This window comes from Pyxicephalus adspersus, chromosome 4, assembly GCF_032062135.1.
Source record: "Pyxicephalus adspersus chromosome 4, UCB_Pads_2.0, whole genome shotgun sequence".
Lineage (NCBI taxonomy): Eukaryota > Metazoa > Chordata > Amphibia > Anura > Pyxicephalidae > Pyxicephalus > Pyxicephalus adspersus.
The window spans coordinates 27,389,690-27,397,687 of NC_092861.1; the positions used below are offsets into that span (position 1 = coordinate 27,389,690).

At 36.9% G+C, this 7,998-nt stretch overlaps 1 protein-coding gene across 2 annotated transcripts in view; it reads left to right on the forward strand.

Moving 5' to 3' along the window:
- Positions 1-7,998, forward strand: part of NCK1 (NCK adaptor protein 1) — a 63,879-nt gene that overhangs the window by 19,888 nt on the left and 35,993 nt on the right. The window contains exon 2 of one of the 2 annotated variants that reach the window (XM_072407616.1): positions 7,905-7,949. The exons of the other annotated variant lie outside the window; for it this stretch is intronic. The gene's annotated coding sequence lies outside the window, so the exon portion shown is untranslated. The remainder of the gene's footprint in view (positions 1-7,904; positions 7,950-7,998) is intronic. 2 annotated transcript variants of the gene reach the window in all.

The following is a 7,998-nucleotide window of genomic DNA, read 5'->3' on the forward strand; positions in this document are numbered from 1 at the left end:
CAACCCACTGAATTAAAGCTGAAAGTCTGCAGTTAACTGCATCCGAGTTGTTTCATTTAAAATTATTTGTGATAATGTTCAGAACCAAAATTAGAAAAAAAAGTTGTCTCTGTCCAAATATTTATGGACCTAACTGTATGTCATCCTGGCCAATTACGATGGTCTAATATTGCAAGGAAAGATTAAGATGAGAAGGAAGATGGTGGCTCTACAAATAATGTGTACAGGTGAATATAGCGAGTTCAGCTTTAGTGAAAATACTTGGATTGATTTGCATTACAATTATTTTCAAATACAGAGAACATCTATTTAATCTATTTTAGATTTTTTTTTGTTATCTTTTTAAGTGTGTTTGCAGTGAACAGTTCTATATTAATCTCTTCATTGACATAGAATGGCTCCCAGAAACTTTGTAGATTGTTTCCTCCTGCAAAACAATGGCCAGTACCGTCAATAAAAGATTCCCCTGTGTCCTTGAAGAGTTAGTTATAGTCAGCTTTACTGAATATTTTTTTTTTTGTATTTATTTTTTTTCTAGTGCCAGTAATGAGCTTACTCCCCGTCATTTCATAAGAAAGTGTTTATTTTTTTACTTTGAGAATGCTGACACTGCAGATGCCACGTAACACATTTCAGCAGCCTATTATCATAATGCCCAATCAAAAACAGCTGCCAATCACCATTTAAAGGACAAGTAAACTAAATGATATACAAGGCAGGACTGTGCACCTATTAAAGTGAATGTTTACTTTGAAAAGTCATTGTTCAATAGGCCTACTAAATGGGGTGAATTTGGAAAAATGGATTTCGCATGTCAATGTTTTAGATCATTTAAAGTGTTTTAGATCATTTTAAAGTGAACACAGATTCATTTCATTCAGTGTTTTCTTTCCAAAGTGGAAACATCTATAATCTTATACCAAATCAACCCAACTGTACTTTTCTTAACACAAATATACATTTTTGGAAAAGTCTAAATGTAGTTGTGTTGCAGAGCTGGATGTCTCTCATGGGTGGGATCTAATGATAGAATATATCTTCCACTGCAGAAAACTATTTGTCTCCCAAAAGCCCATGTCTTCTTTCATTGGAAATGTTTAATACCTGTGACCCCCCCCCCCCCCCCTCTGTTTTTGGGTCCATTCTTCAATCCTATGGACCTGATTAACACTCTCCAAGGCTGGGGAGAATACACTTTTATCACTGAAGCTGGGTGATCCAGCAAACCTAAAATGGATCTGATCCAGATTTGTAAACATTTGCTAACAACTGGCAAATGACGTTTAAGAAATGCATTCCAGGTTTGTTGTAACACTCAGATTCACTGATGTGATCAGTGATGTGAAAGTGTACCCACTCCAGCCTTGGGGAGATTTAATAAATCAGGTCCTATGTCTCTTCCTGTGTCCTGTCAATTGCCAATGGTACATTGGGAGTTGTAAATGATTTGCAAGATGTTGGAGAAAGCTGGTGTAACTGCTTTAATACTGGTTAGGTTATTGTGCATCACTTACTAACTGCACATCACACTTTGATATTTATTATGAAAGTGTTGAATAAAAATATTGGACTTTTGTATGAGGATGTGTGTTCTCGAAATAGGTTTAGAGACAGCCTGTTTTCAAGTTTTAATCAGTTGCAGACCCTAGTGAGATCACACTGCTTGCAGTGATAAATATCCACGTGTCCATGAGGAGTCTGCTCACTTCAAGTCAATTAGACTTTTTTTTTTTTATTACAGAACAGACTTTCTTTCTGGTTTCATGAATGTGTATGTAGAATTCCTAAAACTTATTGAAGCTATGTGCATATATAAATATATATAATATATAATGAAGCACAGTAGACAGAAGGTATCATGATACAAGTTTCACCTCAATCACAAAACAAGAAAACCCCCCTTGTTTAAAGCGGAAGTAAACCCAAAACAACGGCTTCACACAGATCAATCAATCAATCCATCAGGAGGTTTATTCCATCGGGTCCCGCTTCGTCCTGGTATCCGTCTTCGGCCCGGCACAGAGGGAGTGCTAGGCGCTCTCATCTTCTCCTCTCTTCCTCTGTGTTCTTTTTCCTATGTCACGTGATCTCACCAGATCAGCATTTTTTCCCCTATTGATGAAAGGACGCCTTCTGCGCATGCCTGAGGTCCTCGGGCATGCACAGAAGGAGCAGCCAAGTGCCTCCCAGGATGCGTGACGTAGGTATTATGAGGCTCTGCTCTCCCATTTATTCTCGATCACCAAGAGGCAGGTGCTGCACCTTAACTTTTATTTTCTTTAAAGGTTGTTGCACTTAAAAAAAAAAAACACAAACAGAATTTTTACTTTAAATAAAAGGGTTGTCTACCTTTTTGTGTAAAGTGAAAATTCTGAGTTTAGGTACGCTTTAGGCCAGGGGTGTCAACTCAAATACACAGAGGGCCAAAATTAAAAACTTAGACAAAGTCACGGGCCAACCTTGAAACTTATTGAAATTGAGGAAATGTTTCCTTCTCATTGGATATAAACCCTTTTCATATGGAAACAAAGAGGTTTTGTTTCACATTCAATCTGGAACAAGCTTATAATAGAGAAAGAGACATAAACATTTTTTTTTTCATTTTATTTAAGAAAAAATCTTATGCCTCTTTCTCTATTTGTAGCCTTCTGAGTTAAATTTCAAAGATAACCTTTTTGCACAGGCTAACAATAATAACAATATTCTTTTATGAAAATCCAACCATTCAAGTCCATGCCTTGGAGTAGGAAGGAAAAGTACAGCTGAGAGGGAGTGATGGAAATGCCAGACGCGGCCAATGCGGAGCTAAATCTTATAAGTGGCCCACCGCTGGAACTCCCTCTTCATTGAAATAGCGCCGCTACTAAAAATGGGAATTTTTCCCAGCATTATTTGCATCTATAAAACAGTCCAATGCGGGGCCATGCATAGGTAGAGAGCCCGCTGGTCTATAGACCGCGAGTGATGCCGAGAATTGTAGTAGCGGCCCTATTTCAATGCAGCGGTGGGCCAGTTGCTCTTCATCTTTAGGATTACTTTTGGGGCCAAAAAAAAGGGCATTGGGGGCCAAATTTGGCCCCTGGGCCTGAGATTGACACCCCTGCTTTAAGAGTAGTAGGTAGAGCAATGAAAATTATTTTTTCATTGCCCTTGCTTATCTGTACATCCAGGACAAGACAGGTCAAAATAAAAATTACATATAAAAGGTATTTAACTGTTTGGTTTCATGTATTGATCGGTTGAATGTGGTGTTGCATTCTGTGGTTCCTCTCTCCTGCTCATATGTCTTGAAGTGAAGTGCAAGCTCAAATGAATAGGCACAACAAGATTTTGTAGGAAAAAGTTACGGTATTATATTAACTTGGAAGTGTGCAATGCAGACATCGACTTGAAAGTGGTTTTGTGGTGGCATTGAGCAGATTGGCCTTTGGAAAGGTAATTTTAGAGCCTATTCTACATGTAGTCCTTCTGTGACCGGGTCACTTTTACCTTAGATATAGACAAAAAGATTTACTTTAAACCAATACGTTGTCCACTATTAATTTAAAGATCCTTTTCTTGGGACTTTGTTTTCTGTTCTAAATTTTGTATTGTATAATGATTGATATTTTAATGAGCTGTAATGGGGAAAACAATGCTAATACTGATCAAATATTGAACAAGTTGGTGATACATTTAATACTTTGAAGTTGATTGCAAGGAACATTGAACAAAACACTGCATGCAAATCTCGTTTTTGCCTAGCATAAGACAATACTGAACAGAAAAGTTACTTTTCAGTCTTGGACCTGCTATTAAACTTGTTTCACTTTGGGTCATATGGTATAGCAGGCTATTTATATTCAAGGGTGACACGTTTGATTTTTATACCTATGGATCTGTCATGACTTTAATAAGTCAATATTAAAACTGAAATATTTAGTCATCTCTACACATCTGTATTTCAGCACTGAGTTTAGTTGTTTTCCTGGAGTTAAATTTTAAGTAGCTACTTTAACTTTTTGTAAGCCATCTTGTTTTATTTGATCTGTGATATCCCTCCTACTATTTAGAAATTTGTTTTACCCAAATTAAACACATCCAACAGTGATGTCCTTGTTTCATAAACAACAGTCTGGTAATTTAGAAATAATACCAGATATTTCCTGTTATCCTAAGCAGAAATTCAGCTTGTGTAATAATGCATAGTGTTGCTGCTGGCTCAGGGCTCTGTGACAAAACTTTACAGGAAGTGTCACCATTGCATCTGTTCATTTTCTTTTTCATTGATATGAGCCATGTGAGCTGTGAAATGCAGGTGCATGATAAGGCATTTGTGAAACCAGTCTGTATATTATGTTTGCACCTGTATTTTGGATTCTGCTTGCGGGTGCAGAGTGGTAGTTCCTGTGGGTAAACTTTTATTTTACAATCTTACAGTGAGAACCGTGAAATTTTCCAAAATAGAGTTATCTCTGAACAGTGGCATACATTTTTATCTGACTGTTTTTATCCTAATCTCTAAAGTTAGCCACATGTGTTTACATCTGTAGACTTGCCTTCTAGAGTTAAAAACTAATACATAGTGTTAGAGGATTGTCCCCACTTGAGCATTGCATTTCCTCATTCATTCTTAATTGGCACTCCTTGCAAATGTTACTAACCCACTGCCATTTGTTGTGCTATGCTTCTAGGTAATGTGTGAAATACCCAGCATTCTGCCATAGTGGAAACAAACCCCTAGGGCCCAGTCCAACATTTCATTCCTTGTATATTTGATCAGTTAAGCACTTGAATTTAAAGTACAATCATTGCATTTATAGTGAGGGACTCAAACAGCCATCTAGCCCAATCAGTTAGCAGCAAAGTTGAGGCCTCCTGGAACAGTGTTTTTCCTCCAGTGCTTTCTTGATCTATGAGCATTTTTCGCCGAACTAAATTGAAGTCACACTTACCTTTAATCCCGCAGGTCCCTCCATGGCGCTGGTCCTTCCCATGATACGGTCCTGCATTGTCCTGGAATTCCTCTTTATGCTAGCGCTGAGAAAGCTCTGGGTGTCCCGTCTTCTGTTTTCTTCTTCTGTCTTATTTTCCTCGTCACGTGGTCTTGCACTGCGCAGGTGTGAAATCGGATGGTGTAGCAACTGTGAAGGTGGAAAAAAAGAGAGCCGATCTCACTGCACATACTTGAGATCAGGATCTCTTTCCCCTAGGAAAAAAATGCCCCTTCTGCCCATGCCCTGGATTAGGGCATGTGCAAAAAGGAGCAGCCAGAGCCTCCCGAGATGCGTGACATAGGCATTCCAGGAGCTTCTGTGCTCCCATTAAGTCTTGATCACCGTGACTTAAAGGGGCAGCGCTGCATCCTTTTTTTCCCCTTCTATGTAAAGTAACAATGTTGAGTTTAGGTACACTTTAAGTGAGCCAATGATTTTTTTTGGCAATCTGTAAGGGTGACATTCTTACCACCGACCACCATAATACTGTGAGATGTGGATATAGTAATTATAGTAGGGGGTTCCCTGAGACCAGAAAGTTATTTCAAGGGTTCCCCCATGTTAAAAACTTTGAGGCTGTAGGTTATTTGACTTTTTTTTTTTTTTGTTCATTATCATCGATGTTTTCATGTGATTTACCCTCATTTCCTTTTGCACTGATAATCGTTTCATCTGACAGGAAGTGAGGGAAAATCTGTAACAGAAATGCACATTAAAATCTGACTTGTAACCATTTCCTATTCTACTAACGAAAAGCATTTTCATTTTTACTTATTTACATGGTTGAGGGAGTGGATGGGGATGCTGATTAGCTGACTCCTTACAGGGAAAAAGTTCTGTTTAGTCATTTAAGGCTGCATATTTTAGGGAGAAAATACATTCTTAGCAGCTGATTATAAAATATATATCGCTGGATTAAAAAAAGAAATTTTTCACTTTAAAAAAAAACAAAAGAATTGAGTTCTGTCATTTCTAACTTCTAAAAAATTAATTTCCATGATTTTTTTAGTTTCATTTATTTGTAAGAAAGTCTGATCTGCATACTTGCTCTGAGAAATATTTTGAATATTTTGAGAATGAAAATGATAAGCAATATTATTTTTTTTTGTTTAAATACAATACTTATTACTGTGCCTTACTGTGTATTACATCTTTGTTTCACTCCACCTATTGGCCACACAGTAGATTTACTTTGTGAGCTCCATTACTTCTAGTTGTGAAGTGTGTTCAATTGTTTGACTTTTTGGATTAGGATGAGTGCGTATAGAAGGAATAATAGGATACTTGTGGATAAAGTATTGAAGTTCTACCCTCATATAAACAGGCACGTGGGGGCCCTACGTACACACTGGTGGGTTGGGCGAACACTGGTATATGTATGTGTATATGTGTGTGTTATAATTCATATTTATTTTCATTTTCAAGCAATCTCCGTTCTTCCCTTCCTGATTTGTATGTACAGAATCGTATGCTATACCTTTGTCAATCTGTCGTTATTTTTCGTTTTCCAACGACAATTATCTAACGAATATATGAAGCCTTAGTCTAACCTCTTCATTGTTTGTTTTTAAAATGAATCAATTATATTTTTAGTTCTAATTTTTAGTAAACGCTTAAGGTTATCATTGAAACAAAACCCCTCTTCTGCCTGTTTGAGAATGCAATTTTAATCCTTTGTCAATTGTTTTTAATTCAGTTCACATAGCTTTGAAATTCATTAAATAGCCAAACTCTAGGCAAATAAAAATCTTTCTTACGTGTGAATATAATTGCTAAGTTAGTGTGAAATGCTGTTAGGCTTGTAAGGACGTTAATGTATAATGCTCTGTTAGTAAGAAACTTTTACTTCCTGTTAAAAGTTCTCTCTCCAAGGCAGGAACTAAAGAAAACTCTTTAAATGCAACGCAGGCAGTAAAAATGTTTTTTTAATTTATTAATTTAACATGGACCTAAACCCATCAATGCTACCCTGTCTTTAAACTATTGCAGCCACCTACAACTTCCCTCTTCTTTCCTTCTATATCCTGATTTTTTTTAGTAATGTTGATTGGCTGGGATAATGTAACTCCTGCACAGTTGAGCATAGGTTCATTCATTCCTGGCACAGCAAGGGAAGCCGGAATTACCGCTGCGCATGCTGGGTGGCAAGCAGGCAGTTTTATGCTTCTTACTGTTCATTTGTTGGTTAACTGGTTTTCCTGGTTTACCTAGGAATTAGATTATTACATCCCCATCTTACTTCTATGAAAAATATTTCTCACAATGGGGCTGAGTGCAGTACACTTCGGATTGGACAGGTTCCAGTACAAGGATAAAAATAATCTGTTAAACGCAGGTTTCTGTTTTTAGAAGAAATAACTGGTAAATCTAAAAATGTTTTACTTTTTTTTTTGTTTAACTTTATTGTATAATTATATACCATAAATGCTCTAAGTAAGACTGAGGGTATGATCTGGGCACATGGTCATTTTAAACAAAGTCTAATGGAAAAAAATGAAAAGGACTTTAAACTGTAAAGACCTTATCTTTTTGCCCTGGCTTGCACTGTGAGGTTGGAAATCACAAGGCATATCAAGGATAAGACCTGCAACACCTTATCAATACTACTGGTCATAGATCATACCTAGACCCTTCATTTTATTCCTGAGCGCCTTTTACACAGGAAAAAATGGGCAAAGCTGATTGTTAATATTTATGTAATTCAACCTTTTGGCGCTGAAGTTTTACAATAAAGCAATATATACAGTCTCTGGTCTCCATTAGGAGCATTTGTAAGGATGTCTGGCTTTTCAACAGTGTTTTGGCAGTAATATTTCATTCTGGAATTGGTACTTTATTAGCATTTGGGGCAAGTGGACTTTTTTCAAATAGATAATAAATGAATTTGCAAACTTCTTGGAGTGTAATTATTTATTTCTTATTTTACAGGTAGGACATTGAATCCGGAAGAATAAAAGATTTGATGTGGCGAGGGTATGCATTTACTTAGTTATTTTAACAGTACATCCACAACAGCTTTGAT